Here is a 19,974-nt window from a genome sequence, read left to right as displayed (position 1 = left end):
GGCAAAGAACCAGATGGAAGATTAATTTTGTTTTTACACAGCGAGTTGTTGTAATCTGGAATGTGCTACCTGAAAGCGGGGTGGAAACAGATTCAGTAATAACTTTCAAAATGGAATTGGATGAATACTTGAAGGGGAAAGGTTTAGTGTTCTTTGGAGAAAGAGTAGGGGGATGGGAATAATGGATGGTGCCCTCAAAGGGCTGGCACAGGCATGATGGGCCGAATGGCCACCTTTTATGCTCTCTGTTTCTATCATTCATCACTGGTGGTGAATTTGCCATCAGAGCCAGAGGGTGGGGACTACAGAAGTGCAGGCCAGTTAATCAGACCCTGCAGCAGAGGACAACATTGATTAACGTGAATTAATGGGAAGGAACGGAGACCAGAAGCTGTTAAATCTATTAATGTGATTTTCCATTATTGGTCTACTCAGTTTAACAATCTGTATTTATTAATAGCCCTGGTCTGCAGAGGTCATAGGGGTAGGCAATCCGATCAGAGAGCTGACTTTAATTCCTTCTCTCTCTAAAGCCACATTTAGAGTGAAGGTTACTTTCAGAAACATTCTACACAAATCTCGAAGTTAAAATGTTAAATATTTTAATGGGTTAATTTAACTCGAGGGTGAAGGCTGATATTTCTCAATTTGAATTGCAGCAACAATGCAATCTGATCCCGCTGCTTAGTAACCAAGGGTCAAAGAGCAGATGGGTGGCTGTAAAATTTTACTCCATCCTGTGCTGCATTTTTTGAAGGTTTTTTTTAATCATATTTAGCCTGAGAGTCTGGTGAGCAACTTTATCCTATGTTGGAGGGTCAGAGAGCAGTAGCTAACTCCTGGAACCTGCTTTATTACAGACATTCCAGTGAGATATGAACCTTGGTTTCAAAATGTTCCAGATTGGGGTAAATTGAAATGTGAGCTGCTGATAACACAAAACAATCAGCCTATTGTCTGATGTGCCTCACCTCTTGAATTCTGTACAGTAGCAGCAGTGTGTACCATCTACAAGATGCACTGTAGGAATTTAACAAGACTCCTTAGACAGCACCTTCCAAACCCATGAGCACTACCATCTAGAAGGACAAGGGCAGCAGATAGATGGGACCGCTACCACCTGGAAGTTACTCTCCAAGTCACTCACCATCCTGACTTGGAAATATATCGGCCGTTCCTTCACTGTTGCTGGGTCAAAATCCTGGAACTCCCTCCCTAACAGCACTGTGGATGTACCTACATCACATGGACTGCAGCAGTTCAAGAAGGCAGTTCACCACCACCTTCTCAAGGGCAACTAGGAATGGGCAATAAATGCTGGCCTAGCCAGCGAAGCCTATATCATGTGAAGGAATAAAAACAAATAATGGCCCAGAGGTAAGGATGCTACCACTGCGCCACAAGACCTCAACCCCCACTTCACAGGAGTGATTATCAAACAAAATGCAAAACCAAGCCACCTGAGATATTGGGACAGGTGACCTAAAGCTTGATCAAAGAAATCATAGTATTGTACAGCACAGAAGGAGGCCATTCAGTCCCTTGAGTCTATGCTGACTGTTTCGAAGGACAATCCAGTTACTCCCATTCTTGGCTTTGTGCCCCATTTCCCTGCATTTTTTTTCTCCTTCAAACTCTTTTTAAGGGAGATCTTAAAGGAGAAGAGGTTTAGGAAGCGAATTCCAGAGCTTAGGGCCTAGGGAGTTGAAGGCATGACCAGCAATGGTGAAGCTATTAAAATCAGGGATGTGCAAGAGGACAGATTTAATAGTAATTATAGAAAGGAAATTGGATATATACTTAAAAGAAGAAAATTACAGGGCTACAGGGAAAGAATGTGGGAATCGGACTAATTGCATATCTCTTTTGAAGGCCCTGCACAGGTAGAGTGGGCTGAATGGCCTCCTATGCCAAATGATTCTGTTGGAGGAAGGACTACTCCTGATCTGAGCTTCTGTATCAGTATGTTGAGGCAAAGACTTTAAAATTTAGAGGCTGTAAGGAAGGTCCAGACCTCCTAACAGACAAGAACATTAGAACATAAGAAAATGGAACAGGAGTAGACCATTCAGTCCCTTGACTCTGCTCCTCCATTCATTGCAGTCATGGCTGACCTTTGGCTTCAACTCCACTTTCCTGCCCGCTCCCCATACCCCTTGATTCCCTGAGAGACCAAAAATCTGTCCATCACAGCCTTAAATGTATTCAACAATAGAGCATCCACAACTCTTTGGGAAAGAGATTCCAAAAATTCAGTTTACTACCAGCGGAGTGCTTCTGATTCCGAATACAAACCCAGCTCCTGTTTCATGTCTCTGTTAAAATTCAGCCTTACGTCTTTTTGCATTCTCTTTGTATCCTCCTCACAGCTTGCATTCCCACCTAGCTTTTTATTATCAGAAAACTTAGATACAGTGAGAAAAGGATTGGGTGGTGGAGGGGGGTGGTGGAGGGGAGTGGGTGGGGGGAGCAATGTGATGCCCCCACTACAGAAGTCTCCACATACACATGGAAAGAACAGTCGCTCAGGTGATAATAAAGTTCATAAATATATGGAACTGTAACCCAGTAAGTGTCAACACCTTCAGGGAAGTCGGGGAGACACTGCTGAGGGAGATTTTTTTCTAATGTTCATGTTAAATGAGTTACTACATTTGAGAGAAACGCTTATTGTTGTAAAGGTGAGGAAAGTTGTCAGGTTTGCAGGTATTGGAGAAATATTACCCTTTGGATAAAACAGCCATCATCCCAAGCAATAAAAGCTGGGAAACCATGGACTGGTTACAATGGGAATTCTCCTGTTTTCCAGATAAACCTGTGAAGAAGAAAAACTGAGTATGATGTGATGTTGTGTTCCTATTGCAGCCTGTGGGGCCTTTTACAAATTTAAGGCCTCTAACTAGAAACTCGTAATGACAGACCCAGGGCTGCTCCTTTACAGTGTTAAGATCCCCTTGGAACCTTTAACTTTTAAGAAGAGATTCGAACTTCCAGTTGATAGCTGAAAGAATGACACAACAGAATTTCACATTTTAAAACTTTTACTGTAACAAATGACTATAAACACCATTAACCAAACACTATTTTCTTTTTGTAGGCAATGTATACTTTAAACTACAGAGAGGAACATTCCCCTTTCATACTTACCACGCATTGCATTCACCACAGAATTACAGTCCATATAGCAAACAGTCCGCAGTTGCTCCCTGCTTCCAATGGGTTCCTGTATCCCCGCTTCACCAAGTAGTAACTTCAAGTGACTGTCTCCAGGAACATTCCTCAGGTTTTGGAGAGTTTCTTAAATCCACCACCAGCAGTAAAGCCTGTTCCAATTATTCTTCTTCCCTTTGGCTATACCAGGGTGAATCTCCCAGAATCTACTTAGATAACTATAGGATGCATCTCATCAACTGGAGACTGTCTCCTCCTCAATCCAGCTGCAGTAGCTCATAAAGTCAAACCAGCCTCTTCTATCTGCTGACCACACAGAACTGTCTGTCTGAGATATTCATTGATTTGTAGGGAAGCCTGTTACCTGATCTCAAAAATGGTTTCAGCTGCCCTCTTCCCCATGGGAACGCGAAATACATTAACCTTGCACAAGATAGAAATGCTGATTAGCTATTCTTGGCCCCGTACTCTTTTGTCTTAGAAGTAAATGGACAGTTTACAGCACAACTGTTTACAACCTGAAATCTTCAACGCCTTTCTGGGACTTTAGAAGACTCAGATACTGCTGCCGTTGTCTCCAAGTGTAAATACCTTGCACCTTCGTCCCAGCAAACTAATCTAAGCCTTCCTTTGATCTCTAACAATCAACTACCCAGGCTTACTGTCAGGCAATAGGTCAGGACCCCCTTCATTTTTCCTTAAATTTAAAGACACAATTATAAACTTCATATTTGTAACAGCAGCGGTTGAAGAAGGCATATTCCATTTTTATTATGTGAGAACACAAGGTTTCTTTTAAACCAGTGTTTTAAGGATCATATTCTACAAGTCCCTCCATTTTGGTGAAACCATTGCTCTCTAAGCAAAGAGTAGTGATAAATGGGGCATTTTCAAGTCGATAGGTTACGACTAGTGGAGTGCCGCAAGGGGCACTGCTGAGGCTTTAGCTATTTACAATCTATATTAATGACTTAGACGAAGAGACAGATCCTTTTCTCTCTGTAACCTAAATGAGGCCATGAAGCTTGGCTGGCCATTACCCCATTCTAATTCAGGCGGAGTAAGAGTAATTTAGCAATCCTATCTACTGTTCGCCAAATTCCATTTAGTGGGTTGAACTTGAGCTGGGGGGCCATTAAATATTTTATTAAAACATTAAACACTATTTAAATTAAATAGTGGGGGTGGGGGATCAATTGAGGGAAGATGTCATAGATTAGCGGGAGAGAACAAAGCAAGGTAACAATAAGGATAATGATAATGAGACCATGGCAGGAAGGGACAAAGTGTACAAACTTAAGAGTGTGCCAGTTGATGAGGCCAAAGGTTGAAAAAATAGTAAGAAGACAGAACTAAGGCTCTGTATCTGAATGTGCGTAGTGTTCGTAACAAAACAAATGAATTGTAAGCTGAAATAGAAATAAGTATGTATGATCTGATGGCCGTTACAGAGACGTGGTTGCAAGGTGATCAATACTGGAATCTGAATATTCAAGGGTACGTAACATTTTGGAAGGACAGGAAACAAGGAAAAGGTGGTGGGGTAGCTCTGTTAATTAAGGATGAAATTAGTACAATAGTGAGAGGCAGCCTTCATTCAAAAGACCAGGATGCAGAATCAGTTTGGGTAGAGATAAGAAATAGCAAAGGTAAGTCACTTGTGGGAATAGTTTAAAGGTCCCCTATCAGTAATTACACTAAAGAATGTGGTATACATGAAGAAAATAATGGGGGCTTTGAGAAAGGTATAGCAATATTGATGGGTGATTTTAATCTATGTATACATTAGACAAATCAAATTGGCAGAAGTAGCCTGGAAGATGAGTTCATTGAGTGTTTTTGGGACAGTTTCTTAGAGCAGCACATTTTAGAGACAACCAAAGCAGTCTATTCCAGACCTGGTAATGTGCAATGAGACAGGATTAATTAATGACCTCATATTTAAGGAGTCCTGAGGGAGCAGTGATCATAACATGATTGAATTTCACATTCAGTTTGAGGGAGGGAAGAGTGGGCCTAAGACTAGTGTTTTAAACTTAAATAAAGGCAATTATAAGGGTATGAAGACAGAGCTGGCTAAAGTGAACTGGGAAATTAGCTTAAGGGGTAAGTCAGTAGCGATGCAGTGAAAGACATTTAAGGAGATATTTCATAACACTCAGCAAAGATATGTTCCAGTGAAAAAGAAAGAATGACTCTAGGAAAAAGATGCATAATGTGTGGTTTTCTAAAGAAGTTAAAGATAGTATCAAACTGAAAGAAAAAGTTTGCATTTCTGCACAGATCAGTAGCAGGTTAGAAGATTGGACAGAATATAAAAATCAGCAAAGAATGACGAAAAAAATAATAAGGATGGAGAAATTAGAGTACGAGAAAGCGAGATAGAAATATAAAAACAGATAGAGTTTCTACAGGTATTTAAAAAGGAAAAGAGTAACTCAAGTGAGTGTTGGTTCTCTGGCGATGAGTCTGGGGAATTAATGGGAAATAAGGAAATGGCGGATGCATTGAACAGATATTTTGTGTCTGTCTTCACTGTAGAAGACACAAATAACATCCCAGAAATACTTGTAAATCAAGAGGTGAAAGTAAGAGAGGAACTTAAAACTATTACAATCTCCAGAGAAAGGATACTGATATTATTAGAATTAAAGGCTGACAAAGTCCCAGGTCCTGATGGACTTCATCCTAGGGTCTTAAAAGAAGTGGCTGCTGAGATAGTAGATGAATTGGTTTTAATTTTCCAAAATTCCCTAGATTCTGGAAAAGTCCCATCAGATTGAAAAATAGTGAATGTAACTCCTCTATTCAAGAAAGGAGGGAGACAGAAAGCAGGAAATTACAGGCTAGTTAACCTAATATCTGTCGTAAGGAAAATGCTACAATCTATTATAAAGCAGGTTATAGCAAGGCACTTAGAAAATCGTAATGCAATCAGGCAGAGTCAACATGGTTTTGTGAAAGGGAAATCATGTTTGACTAATTTATTAGATTTCTTTGAGGAAGTATCATGCAACATGGATAAAGGGGCACCTGTAGATGTGATGTTCTTGGATTTCCAAAAGGCAATTGACAAAGTGCTTCATCAAAGGTTGCTACATAAAATAAGAGCTCGTGGTGTAAGGGGTAACATATCAACATGGATCGAGGATTGGTTAGCTAACAGGAAACAGAAAGCAGGGATAAATTAGTCATTTTCGGGTTGGCAAGATGTAAACAGTGGAGTACCACAGGGATCAGTACTGGGACCTCAACTATTTACAATCTATATCAATGATTTGGATGAAAGGTCTGAATGTATGGTTGCTAAATTTGTTGATGACACAAAGATAGGTAGGAGAGTAAGTTATGAAGAGGATGTAAGGAGCCTGCAAAGGGATATGGATAGATTGAGTGGGAAAAAATTTGGAAGATAGATGGAATATAATGTGGGAGAATGTGAACTTGTCCACTTTGGGAGGAAGAATGGAAAAAAAGCATGTCATTTAAATGGAGAGAGATTGCAGAACTCTCCGGTACAGAGGGATCTGGGTGTCCTGGTACATGAATCACAAAAAGTTAGTGTGCAGTTATAGCAAGTGATTAGGAAGGCAAATGGGATGTTGTTGTTTATTGCAAGGAGAATGGAATGTAGAGAATGGAGTAGGGAAGTTTTGTTACAGTTCTGCAGGATGTTGGTGAGACCTCATCTGGAGTACTGTTTGCAGTTTTGGTCTCCTTATTTAAGAAAGGAGATAATTGCATTAGAAGCGGTTCACTTGGCTGATTTCTGGGATGAAGAGGTTGTCTAATGAGGAAAGGCTGGGTCTGTATCCATCGGAGTTTAGAAGAATGAGAGATTATCTTATTAAAACATAAGATCCTGAGGGGGTTTCACAGGGTGGACGCTGAAAGGATGTTTCCCCTATGGAAGAGACTAGAACTAGGGGACATGTTTTAAAAATAAGGGGTCTCCCATTTAAGATGGAGATGAGAATTTTTTTCTGAGGGTCGATAGTCTGTGGAGTTCTCTTCCCCAGAGAGCATGGAGGCAGGATCATGGAATACTTTTAAAGCTATGATGAAGCAAGGTAGAGGGTGGGAATTTTTTTATTACATTCATCGGATGTGGGCTTCGCTGGCTGGGCCAGCATTTATTGCCCATCTCTAGTTACCCTTGAGAAGGTGGTGGTGAGCTGCCTTCTTGAACTGCTGCAGTCTATGTGGCGTAGGTACATCCATAGTGCTGTTAGGAAGAGAGTTCCAGGATTGTGACCCAGTGACAGTGAAGGAACGGCGATATATATCCAAGTCAGGATGGTGAGTAACTTCCAGGTGGTGGTATTCCCATCTATCTGCTGCACCTTACCTTCTAGATGTTAGTGGTTCTGGGTTTGGAAGGTACTGTCTAAGGAGCCCTGGTGAATTCCTGCAGTGCATTTTGTAGATGGTACACACTGCTACTACTGTGCTTCGGTGGTAGAAGTTTGTGGATGTGGTGCCAATCAAGCAGGCTGCTTTGTCCTGGATGGTGTCAAGCTTCTTGAGTGTTGTGGGAGCTGCATTCATCTATGCAAGTGGGGAGTATTCCATCATACTCCTGACTTGTGCCTTGTAGGTGGTGGACAGGCTTTGGGGAATCAGGAGGTGAGTTACTTGGAACAGGATTCCTGCTCTTGTAGCCACAGTATTTATATGGCTAGTCCAGTTCAGTTTCTGGTCAATGGTAACTCCCAGGATGTTGATAATGGGGGATTCAGTGATAGTTATGCCATTGAACGTCAAGGGGCAATGGTTAGATTCTCTCTTGTTTGAGATGGTCATTGCTTGGCACTTGTGTGGCGTGAATGTTACTTGCTACTTATTAGCCCAAGCCTGGATATTGTCCAGGTGTTACTGCATTTGGACATAGACTGCTTTAGTATCTGAGTCATGAATGGTGCTGAACATTGTGCAATCATCAGCAAACACTCCCACTTCTGACCTTATAATGGAAGGAAGGTTATGAGGAGGTGTGTGTGTACAGTCAGTTATTGAGGGCATGTGTAGTCAGTTACTGAGGGTATGTGTGCAATCAATTATTGAGGGGGCATGTGTATGTAGACAGTTATTGAGGGGTTGTGCGTGTGTAATCAGTTACTGAGGGGGGGTGTGTGTGTGTATGTGTACAGATGGTTATTGAGGGGGATCTGTATGTGTAGTCAGTTATTGTAAGTTTGTGTGTAGTTAGGGTGTTTGTATGTGTACAGTCAGATATTGTAAATTTGTATATAGTCAGTTATTGTGGGGGTGTCTCTATTTCTGTATAGTCAGTTATCATGACTGTGAGTGTGTGTGTGTACACAATCAGTTATTGAAGCCACAGTAAATTCACTGAAGATGGGTGTGACAGATGGTATCAGTTTGGTGTTGCTGTGAGTTCAGTGCTGCTCATGCAGTCAGTTCTTTGTCTCTTACGTCCAGTTCAAGGTTATAACCACGCTGCAGGGTAGAGAGGCTGGGCTGTGGCATTTGCCTTTCATCTGGATAATTTTCTTCATCTGTCCTACACCGCCTATTGGTTCAACAAACTGGTGAAAACAATCCTGCACAAGTTGTCTCACTGCTGGTGGCTGTTCAGTTGGGCAGCGAACAAAACAATTGTCCCATCTGACTCTGAGAGATGGCTGTGACAAAGCTGGTGTCCCACTCCTGATGACTGTCTGATGACCCCCCTCTGCAGTTGAATAACATCCACAGTAGCCTTCAGTGTCCAGATAAGGAATGGGCACTGATCCAGTAAAAGGTGACACCTGTGGAAGGAGAGCAAATGGCTGGAAAGATGCAATACTTGCCTCAACTCCATTGAAATTCGAAGATTGTTGGCCAGAAACTGAAAGTTTCCTCCCCATGTCCTGTCTTGTACAGCAGTAAATGTTAATTATAGCGGCTGTTTTGTGGTTGGTGTGTGGGCTTGTTTCTTTTCCAATCTTCACCACTCCTTCCCTCAAGGCACTGAGGTCTACTGTCACACAGCTCCACTGCTGGAGTGAGGGAGAGTAAGAGTCAGCCTGCAACAGCAGCTCTGGCTGACAACCCCTCCCGTAGCCCCAACCAATGGCCCTCCCTGCTGCTGGAATAAAATGGGCTAACTTAGCACAGACCAGGGCACACAGAAGCCTTGTGGTTCCAGGTACCGGGCTTGTTATGAGTTCCGATTCCCATCGTGGTAACATGTGAAACTGAATCTAATAAACCTGAGCTGCCTACAGAAATATAATCATAGTAGCTATTGGATTGTCATGGAAACTCATGTCCTTCAGGGAAGGAAACCTACCCAGACTCCTGTCCCACAAATATAGTTCACTCTTCATGCCCTGGGGCAACTAGGGTGGGGCTGTAAACCAGCCTCTCCAGTTGTCGCCCGCATCCTAAGAAAGATAAAAACAATTCAAATTAAAAATGACGTGATCCTGACGAAGGCTGGGATCTGGCTATCTCAATGCTGTTCAAAGTATTGCCTTTACTCACCAGACCGTCACTGGCACTGCTATTGTTCCCCTTTGGATTGTGTCACAAGGTCTCCATTGGATATAATTCTCTAATGACCCTATGAGATCTGTGCAGATCTCCCTTCTGCCAGGGAGTGACAGCTGTGGATTGATATCTCTCACACTGCAAGGACTGAGGTTGGGGCTAGCAAATCTTATCAGTCTCAACGTGTTTGTTGATGGAGAGATCTGAGCGCTCTCCATCTGTTTTTACGTCTCTCCTTCCAGACAAATCCCTCAATTCGAACCACTGGGCATGCTGACCCCGTGGCTGCAGTACCCTGACTTTCCCACTCTCCAATCACCAACCCATGCTGAGCTCACTGCTCTCATAGGGCAGTGGTGGAGTTTCAGAAGTGCCAGGAAAATGGAGACACAAATCAGCCAGAGTTCCTGCTATTGCTCTCCCACTGATTTCAGCTGCAAAACATAGAGGGAGAGTAAAGACTGGATATGGCTTGATTGTAACACCTCTCAAGTCAAAGAGCCAACTGACAATCATCATCAGGGTTTGCATTTGTATAACCAACTGGCCTGAGATCTTGGAGCATTTGTGGCATGTGTATGGAACTGAACCCCAAGGAGAGACATAGCTTATGGACTTGTATCCCCTATGCGAGTCGGTGCCTGGGGAACTGCAGCCCAGTGCGAGTCGGTGCCTGGGGAAACTGCACCCCAGTGCGAGTCGGTGCCTGGGGAACTGCACCCCAGTGCGAGTCGGTGCCTGGGGAACTGCACCCCAGTGAGAGTCGGTGCCTGGGGAACTGCACCCCAGTGCGAGTCGGTGCCTGGGGAACTGCACCCAGTGAGAGTCGGTGCCTGGGGAACTGCACCCCAGTGAGAGTCGGTGCCTGGGGAACTGCACCCAGTGCGAGTCGGTGCCTGGGGAACTGCACCCCAGTGAGAGTCGGTGCCTGGGGAACTGCACCCAGTGAGAGTCGGTGCCTGGGGAACTGCACCCCAGTGAGAGTCGGTGCCTGGGGAACTGCACCCCAGTGAGAGTCGGTGCCTGGGGAACTGCACCCCAGTGAGAGTCGGTGCCTGGGGAACTGCACCCCAGTGAGAGTCGGTGCCTGGGGAACTGCACCCCAGTGAGAGTCGGTGCCTGGGGAACTGCACCCCAGTGAGAGTCGGTGCCTGGGGAACTGCACCCCAGTGAGAGTCGGTGCCTGGGGAAACTGCACCCCAGTGCGAGTCGGTGCCTGGGGAACTGCACCCCAGTGCGAGTCGGTGCCTGGGGAACTGCACCCCAGTGCGAGTCGGTGCCTGGGGAACTGCACCCCAGTGCGAGTCGGTGCCTGGGGAACTGCACCCCAGTGAGAGTCGGTGCCTGGGGAACTGCACCCAGTGCGAGTCGGTGCCTGGGGAACTGCACCCCAGTGAGAGTCGGTGCCTGGGGAACTGCACCCAGTGCGTGTCGGTGCCTGGGGAACTGCACCCAGTGCGAGTCGGTGCCTGGGGAACTGCACCCCAGTGCCCATGGAATTGTACCTCAGCATGAGTCACTGTCAGATTGGCAGTCTGTTACTGGGATAGAGGGGGATGGACGTTTCAAGAATTAGTGCTGGGGCTTCAGCTATTTACAATGTACATCAATGTCTTGATGAGAGGAAAGTGTCATGTATCCAAGTTTGCTAATCATGCAAAGCCAGGTGGGAAAGTAAGCTGTAAGAACGCAAGAAATCTGCAAAGGTTGAGTTAGTGGGCAAGAGGGTGACAGATGGAGTGTAATGTGGGATAATGTCAGGTTATTCACTCTGGTAGGAAGAATAGAAAAACAGAATATATTTTAAACAGCGAGAAAACTTTTAAACTTGGTGTCCAGAGAGATTTAGGTGTCCTTGTATATGAAAAACAAAGTTAACATGCAGGTACAAGTATTAGGAAGTAAAATGTTGGAATTTATTGAAAGGGGTTGGACTACAAGAGTTCAAAAGTTTTGCTGCAATTGTGCAGGGCTTTGATGAGACCACACATGAGCACAGTTTTGGTGTCTGTACCTAAGGAAGGATGTATTTGCCTTAGAGGGCACGTAATGAATGTTCACTAAATTGATTCCTGGGATGAGAGGGTATAAGGACGTCCTGTGGAGCAGTGGGCAGCATCCCTGCCTCTGAGCCAGAAGCTCTGGGTTCAAATCCCACCCCAGAACGTACCTTCATTGCCACAGAAGGAAGTGTGGTCACACGGGTTGAGTATCACCCTGCAAATCCCTCCAACACACACCACTGGCAAGTAGTAAGAACAAGAGAGATTCCTGGTCACCCATGTGATGGAAAGAACATTGGAGCCTCTACCATCACTATCCACTGCTCCAGACTACAACATACAAGTGAAAGTGCAGGTTGCCACAGCAACTCAGACTCCACCACCATACTCTCTGTTTAGAAGAATGAGGAAATTATCTCATTGAAGCACAGAAGATTGAAAGCACTTGACAGGGTAGACACAGAGAGACTGTTTCCTGTGCCTGGGAACTTTGAACTAGAGGTCGTAGTCTCTGAATAAGGGGTTGACCATGTCGGACTGAGATGAGAAATTTCTTCACTTTGAAGGTTGTGAATCTCTGGAATTCTCTACCCCAGAAAAGTGTGGACTCTGTTGTTGAGTATATTCAAGACTGCGATTGATAGATTTTTGGACTCTTAAGATAATTAGGAAGCATGGAGATCAGGCAGGAAAGCAGAATTGAGGTCAAAGAACAGCCTTGATCTTTTTAAAAGTGATGCAGGCTCGAGGCATTCTCCTGCTCCTATTTCTTATGTTCTTATCTGCCTCCAGACAATTGATAATAAAGCTCCATTGATGGTGTAGAGTCTGCATTTCACAAGAACATTCAGCCTGAAGCGGAATTGGACTGAACACTGCTACCTGGCAGCTGCCCTGCTACAGCCTGCCCCAGACTACTGATGGAGATTAGAAGCCACAGATAATGGTGGACAGAGTGAAGTAAGGATAGAAGGGTATGGAGAGGATAATTTCTGAAAGACAGGCATGGGCAGGTTCGATTAGATTGTGAGGGATCATGTAGAAACTGCTTTTCAGCCATTTATTGCGTTACTGTATAAAACCTCTCTTTACATGAAATAAATTGTTTTTTCTTGTATGCTCTCACTGTAGGAATAGAAAGGGACCTCAGCTTTTGAATCTCCTGTGTGACTCTCACCCACAGACAAAACCTTGCCACCATCCTGGAAATCCCTAAAGCAGGATTGCTAATCATACAATGGATAAACACAGAATGAACGCTACAGTGCAGGAATGGGCTGGGTTCAATTCTTAGTCTGTGTTGAGTGACTGGCTTCAGCCAGGAATACAGGACAGATGCAACAATTGACCTCTGCCCCCAAACTAGACAGGTGAAATAAGCCTTTTTTTTAAAAAAAACCCCAAGGCTGAGAAATGGGAAGTCCATGTGGGGTGAAGAGCAAGATCAGAGTCTGCTGTGATACCTACTGTAGCTGAATAGCCTGTCAGCACTCACATGGTTAAGTATGGCTACTTGGGCGAGATCCCAGAGGCTGTTCTTGGAGCTGATCCAGAAATCATTAAACAAAGGACACACGGTCCTTCTGCTCAGCGTCAGTAACAAAGCTGTTCAGACCCAAGAGTCATGTTCTGGTCACGGTGGATTGACGCCACACGGACCCGAGAACATTACTTTGCTCAGGCTTCCTCCAACCTGTTGCTGTGCCCTCCACCAGTTTGGACATTTTGTCTCATTGGGACGAAATCTCCCACTGGCAGAGGGCAGTTGTTTATCCTGCTGCAGAAATCATTCATCCGCTTCCTGTACCGATTTAGCAATAAGGAACAGGCTATGCTGGAAGCCAGCTGTGAAGCGAACAGCATTGAGTTAAACAGATGTTACTTGTACTTGTGTAAGCATTATTTCTACACTCCTGTTTGAATGAGGGTGGAAGGGGTGCCCTCTTGTAGCTGGTAGAGGTCACAGGGTGGGAGCAGCTTGCCAGCAACCCCCTCAGCCAGGTATCGACACACATGGAATCCTATTGCTATGTTTAAAAGTCACTGAACCAAACAACTAAGACATCAGTCGGCCCTGTACGCACCCAGTAGCATTAACATCCCATTGCCACACAGTCAGATCACAAGCAAAGGCTTGGGGAGTTCCAAGTACATGCAAACCTGGCACCAAATCAGCCTGCTGACTCTGTGGATTGCATTTCCAAGTAAGGGAGTTCCTGAGTACACTGTTAATTGACCAGCCTTACTAATTAGGCTGGGCAGGGGAGGGGCAGGGGTGAGCTGTCAATAGAGACTGGGATACTTTCCAGCTCACGCCACATAATTGCTACAAGGCTCACTGGTAGCAAACCCAGCCATTAATAAGAACATAGGAACTGGAGGCCCTTCAGCCCCTCAAACCTGTTCCAACCTTCAGTCAGATCGTGACTGATTTTTAGTGTAGCTCTAGCTACCCACCTCATTTCTCTCCACAGATACTGCCTCACCTGCTGAATGTTCCCAGCATTTTCTGCTTTTCTTACTGTTAGCCTGTTAGGCAGTTCCAAGTCTACTTCCCCCAATGAGGCCTTCAACCCTTGAATCAAACTCCATTGGCTTCACCTAGCCTCTTCTACATGGCCCTCAGCTGGCGAGATGGTGGTAATGGTGAGAGAGAGAGAGAGAGAGTTACACTGGAGTATAATCAAGTTCACAGGAGGGGTCATTACCCCCAGTGTGTGATAGCTGAAAAATGCTAAGCTGTTTGATTGCAGGGGTCTTAACAGTCAAATCTGATCCTCCCCTGGAATTCCCTCCCTAAGCTCCCCGCTCCTCTTTAGGGAATGCTGCACTATCCAAGGTGCTGGCTTTTGGATGGGACATTAAACCAAGGTTCTGTCTGCCTGCTCAGGTGGGCATAAAAGATCCCGCAGCACTGCTTGAAGAGGAGCAGGGGAGATCTCCCCTGTGTCCTGGCCAATGTTTATCCCTCAATCAACATCATTAAAACAGATTATTGGCTATTTGTGGGAGCTTGTGGTGCACAAATTGACTGCCCTGTTTCCTACATTACATCAGTGACTACACTTCAAAAGTACTTCATTGGCTGTAAAGCTCTGGAAAATTAAGGTTGTGGAATGTGCTATAGAAATGCAATTCTTTTCCCTCTTCAACAAGGTTCTTCAAACCTAAATTCTCTGACCCATGTCTTCTTGTCACCCGTTCTGAAGGAGTTATATGGACTCAAAACGTTAACTCAGTTTCTCTTTCCACGGATGCTGCTAGACCTTCTGCGTTTTTCCTGCATTTTATTTCTTCTTGTCACCTCTTCTCTAATATCGCTGTGTGGTTCAGTATCAAATCATGTTTGTTGTCACTTCTGTGAAGCACCCTGTTTCGCGGAGGCTGAGCGTCAACTCGCAGACACTTCCTCCTACTCTCCCTGGACCATGACCCCACCACTGAACATCAAGCCATTGTTTCCAGGACTGTCACTGACCTCATCTCCTCTGGAGATCTTCCTTCCACAGCTTCCAACCTGATAGTTGCCCAAACTCGGACAGCCCGCTTCTACCTCCTACCCAAAATCCACAAACAGGACTGTCCTGATTATGTCAGCCTGTTCCTGCCCCACGGAACTCATTTCTCGCTATCTTGACTCCCTTCTCTCTCCCCTTGTCCAATCCCTTCCCACCTTCATCCGTGATTCCTCTGACACCTTACGTCACATCAACAATTTCAAGTTCCCTGGCCCCAACCGCTTCCTCTTCACCATGGACATCCAATCCCTCTACACCTCCATCCCCCATCGGGATGGTCTGAGGGCTCTCCGCTTCTTCCTCGAACAGAGGCCCGAACAATCCCCATCCACCACTACTCTCCTCCGTCTGGCTGAACTTGTTCTCACACTGAACAATTTCTCCTTTAACTCCTCTCACTTCCTCCAAATAAAAGGTGTGGCTATGGGTACCCGCATGGGCCCCAGCTATGCCTGTCTCTTTATGGGGTATGTGGAACATTCCTTGTTCCAGTCCTACTCCGGCCCCCTCAACTCTTTCTCCGGTACATGGATGATTACTTCAGTGCTGCTTCATGCTCTTGTCAGGACCTGGAAAAATTTATTAATTTTGCATCCAATCTCCACCCCTCCATTATTTTCACATGGTCCATCTCTGACACTTCCCTTCCCTTCCTTGACCTCTCTGGCTCAATTTCTGGTGATAGACTGTCCAGCAATATCCATTACAAGCCTACCGACTCCCACAGCTACCTCGACTACAACTCCTCACACCCCGCTTCCTGTAAGGGCTCCATCCCATTCTCTCAGTTCCTTCGCCTCCTTCGCATCTGTTCTGATGATGCCACTTTCAAAAACAGTTCCTCTGCCATGTCCTCCTTCTTCCTTAACCAAGGTTTTCCACCCACGGTGGTTGACAGGGCCCTCAACAGTGTCCGGCCCATCTCCCGCGCATCCGCCCTCATGCCTTCTCCTCCCTCCCAGAAACATGATAGGGTTCCCCTTGTCCTCACTTATCAGCCCTTAGCCTCCGCATTCAAAAGATCATCCTCCGCCATTTCCGCCAACTCCAGCATGATGCCACCACCAAACACATCTTCCCTTCACCCCCATTGGCGGCATTCCGTAGGGATCGTTCCCTCCGTGACACCCTGGTCCACTCCTCCATCACCCCCTACTCCTCAACCCCCTCCCACGGCACCTTCCCATGCAACCGCAGAAGATGCAACACCTGCCCCTTCACTTCCTCTCTCCTCACCGTCCAAGGGCCCAAACACTCCTTTCAAGTGAAGCATTTCACTTGCATTTCCCCAAACTTAGTCCCTTCCATTCGTTGCTCCCAATGCGGTTTCCTTTACATTGGAGAGACCAAACGCAGACTGGGTGACCGCTTTGCAGAACACCTTCGGTCTGTCCGCAAGCATTACCCAGACCTCCCTGTCGCTTGCCATTTCAACACTCCACCCTGCTCTCATGCCTGTCCTTGGCTTGCTGCATTGTTCCAGTGAAGCTCAACGCAAACTGGAGGAACAGCACCTCATCTCCCGACTAGGCACTTTACGGCCTTCCGGACTGAATATTGAGTTCAACAATTTTAGATCATGAACTCTCTCCTCCATACCCACCCCCTTTCCGTTTCTTCCCCCTCCTTTTTGTTTTTTCCAATAATTTATATAAATTTTTCTTTTCCCACCTATTTCCATTATTTTTTAATGTATTTCCACCCATTGTTTATCTCTACCTTTTAGCCTTTTTAGTATTCCTTCCCCCACTAGAGCTATCTGTACCTTGTTTGCCCTGCTTTCTACTCTTAATTAGCACATTCCTTTAGATAATATCACCACCTTCAACACCTCTGTCCTTTCGTCTGTGACATATTTTGGTTATCTCCACCTATTACTGGCTTCTTGTTCCAACAATGCCCCCCCCTTTAAACCAGCTTATATTTCACCCCTTTCCTATTTTTACTTAGTTTTGTTGAAGGGTCATGAGGACTCGAAACGTCAACTGTGCTCTTCTCCGCCAATGCTGCCAGACCTGCTGAGTTTTTCCAGGTATTTCTGTTTCTGTTTTTGTTTTGGATTTCCAGCATCCGCAGTTCTTTGCTTTTATATTTTAAGCACCCTGGGATGTTTTATTAAGGCACTATATAAATGTAAGTTGTTGATCTTGGCTTTCAGTCAAGCCAGGGATTGAATTTCTCTTGCTAACACAGAGGTGCAGAGCCCAAGGCCCATAGGGGTCCATCCTCATCTAAGCTTAGATCAGATAACTCAGACTGGAGAATCAAGTTCTCGCAATGCCTCAATACCTATGAGAGAGGGGGAAATGGAGAGGACAGGACATGAACAAAAAGGAATGTTCAATTTGCTGTGAAAATTTATTTATAATAATCTGTTACATTGGTGGTAAGATTTAACATTTTAAATAGTTGACGTCAGAATTTGGTTACAAAGGGAGCAGTGTGTGAATCACAGGTAAGAAGCTCAATTCGACAATGAATTTAAACATTCTAAACTCTCAGCCCCATCCCAACCCATGTTTATTTGCAGCAAAGGGAATCTTAAGATTGTGACAAAGATCTGTGACTCAGTATTGGGGAAGTATGCACCAGGAGAGGGGAATAATGGAACAATGCCAGGTGCTGTTGGAAAGGTGCTTGGGTGTCTGATACCAGCAAAATTCAGAGTATGGCATTTATCAGGTGCAAACTATGAGGAAGAGAAGCAACCAAACCCACACAAGAAAAGACACAGCATTTTAGAACAGAGGGCTAAATTCAAATACCAAAAACACAGCAGCTCCAGTCCACTTCAAGCCTCCCAAGAAGTTTTTCAAAAACTAACTTCTGGCCCTCCATTATTGGCTCATGAATCTCTCCTCAACCAAACTTAAACCAGAAGCCATCATTGAGCAGTTCCTCATGGTCAGACATTTGCTTGGAGCCCAGTGTTACCTACATGAAAATCACTTCACAAAAAGCACTGGTGATCAGGAGCTGTGGTCAGGCAGACCAAAGGTTTAGACCCACAATAGCACTTGCCACTCTAAACGGCCCATTTCTGTCTCAGATTCCATTGGTACAGACATTCAGTACAAGCTTAGTGACTGCCAGAAACCTATTGGGATCATGCAGTTGAGCTTGATCTTTCCCTCAGCCCACTTAAAGGTAAAAGCATTATTCAGCAGAGTAACCGACAAGTGATCAGGGCTCCAATCCTGGCCCATTTTCGACTTCCAACCCCCAACACTTCACCCCATCCTCTGACTCAGGTTGCTGAAGCCAGTTTTATGGGACCAATATTGTTCTGCTGGAGCTCAATCAACTCAGTCAAGATTGGTGATTAAAACCAAGTTCCTTTCCAACCTGTAAAATGCTTCAATGCTGATTATACCTTTAATGAGTTCCATCCAACTGGGTTCACAGTGATGGCCTCAGTCCCAACAACACTTCATGATTTTGTTTTTAACATGTTACGGTAAATGTCATTAGCTAAAGTTGCAGCAGACAGTACATTGATGTACCAGGTTTGATTGAACATTCATCATTTTGATTTCAGACTTGGGCAGAGAGCTCCCCTAACACCCGGCCATCAGCTTCCTGAAACATGACCAGTTTATTCAGCAGGAGATCTGAATCCTCATTCCAGCTAAAGTTTTATTTAAGAAATTGGTTATACTTCATTATTTTGGAGCACAGTATGCAGGAGATTACTCACATTGTGTGCAGTGTGGCAGGATGTCGATGTGATCCCTCACTGTGCTGTTAGCTCCAGCACAGAACCAACAGCAGAGGAAAACAACTGAAATCATCATATTGCTTTCCTATAAATTGCAGCTGCTATGAGGGACAAAGTGAGGACCAGCTGAGCAAAATGAAAAGGAAAACAATGGGACCAGGAGTTGAGTATGCTGATTCTATTTTAAGCACCATTTAAACTTAGATTTATATTATTTTCCTCATAATTTGTTTAGTCTTCACCTAGCTACTGCGTTTAAAAAAAATTCAGTAAGCCCCACCAAATCATGCAACACACCCAGTTTTGTTGCATTGGACATAATTCAGGGTTACATCTTGCTTTAATCTGCATTCACAATCTGATTTGACCAAAACTCAGAGTGCTTACTGATTGGGTAGGCACTGCTGGAAGAGTGACATACGCCAAGGACACAGCAGTTAAAGTAGAGCTTTATGTTTTCAGATCAAGCTGATTCTCTCCATCCCTCCCAGTGCATTGTTCACGCGGCCATTCTTCAAGGATGTGCTCAGACTGCAAGCCTCAGCAGGTTATTTAACCAAGGGTTACACCACAGGGAATCACCAGCTTTATCTGTATTCTCCTTAGCCCAGGGACACTGAGGCCTACTGCAGCTGTGGCCATGCCTAGAATCAGTGACTTCAGTAGAGGAAGGATTGAACTGGGGGCCAGGTGTGCCTGGTGGCCAAGCACTACACTTAGCAGTGCCCCCTGTAAACTAATTCATGGATCCATAATACAGACTGCAGCCAAATGGTACCCTATACAGGCACACTGTGCCAGGGTGGGAGGGTGCAACCTCTGCCTTACAATTCTCTCAGCCACGAATTACTCAAGTGGGTAACCTGCCAGAGCCACAATGGAGAAGGAAGGGGAAGGAAGCCATCTTCCCTTGCCAGGTTTTATTTCCCCTCTTACACGACAGGCAGAAGCACTGCCAGAAGACACAGCTTTTTGGGCACGTGAGGAAAGAGGATATAGAGAATAAATTCATTACAGTAGTCCATGAACCAAGACTTCAAATAAACAGCTTTTCTGCTGTCCTTAGAAT

General features: G+C 44.9%; 1 protein-coding gene across 1 annotated transcript in view; it reads right to left on the bottom strand.

Moving 5' to 3' along the window:
* The window catches only part of LOC144669599 (alpha-N-acetylgalactosaminidase-like), a 376,191-nt gene that overhangs the window by 215,693 nt on the left and 140,524 nt on the right, over positions 1-19,974 (bottom strand). The gene's annotated exons all lie outside the window — the stretch shown is intronic.

The sequence above is a fragment of the Cetorhinus maximus genome, chromosome 29 (genome assembly GCF_964194155.1).
Source record: "Cetorhinus maximus chromosome 29, sCetMax3.hap1.1, whole genome shotgun sequence".
NCBI classification, from domain to species: Eukaryota; Metazoa; Chordata; class Chondrichthyes; order Lamniformes; family Cetorhinidae; genus Cetorhinus; species Cetorhinus maximus.
This window is presented reverse-complemented; position numbering and strand designations above follow the sequence as displayed.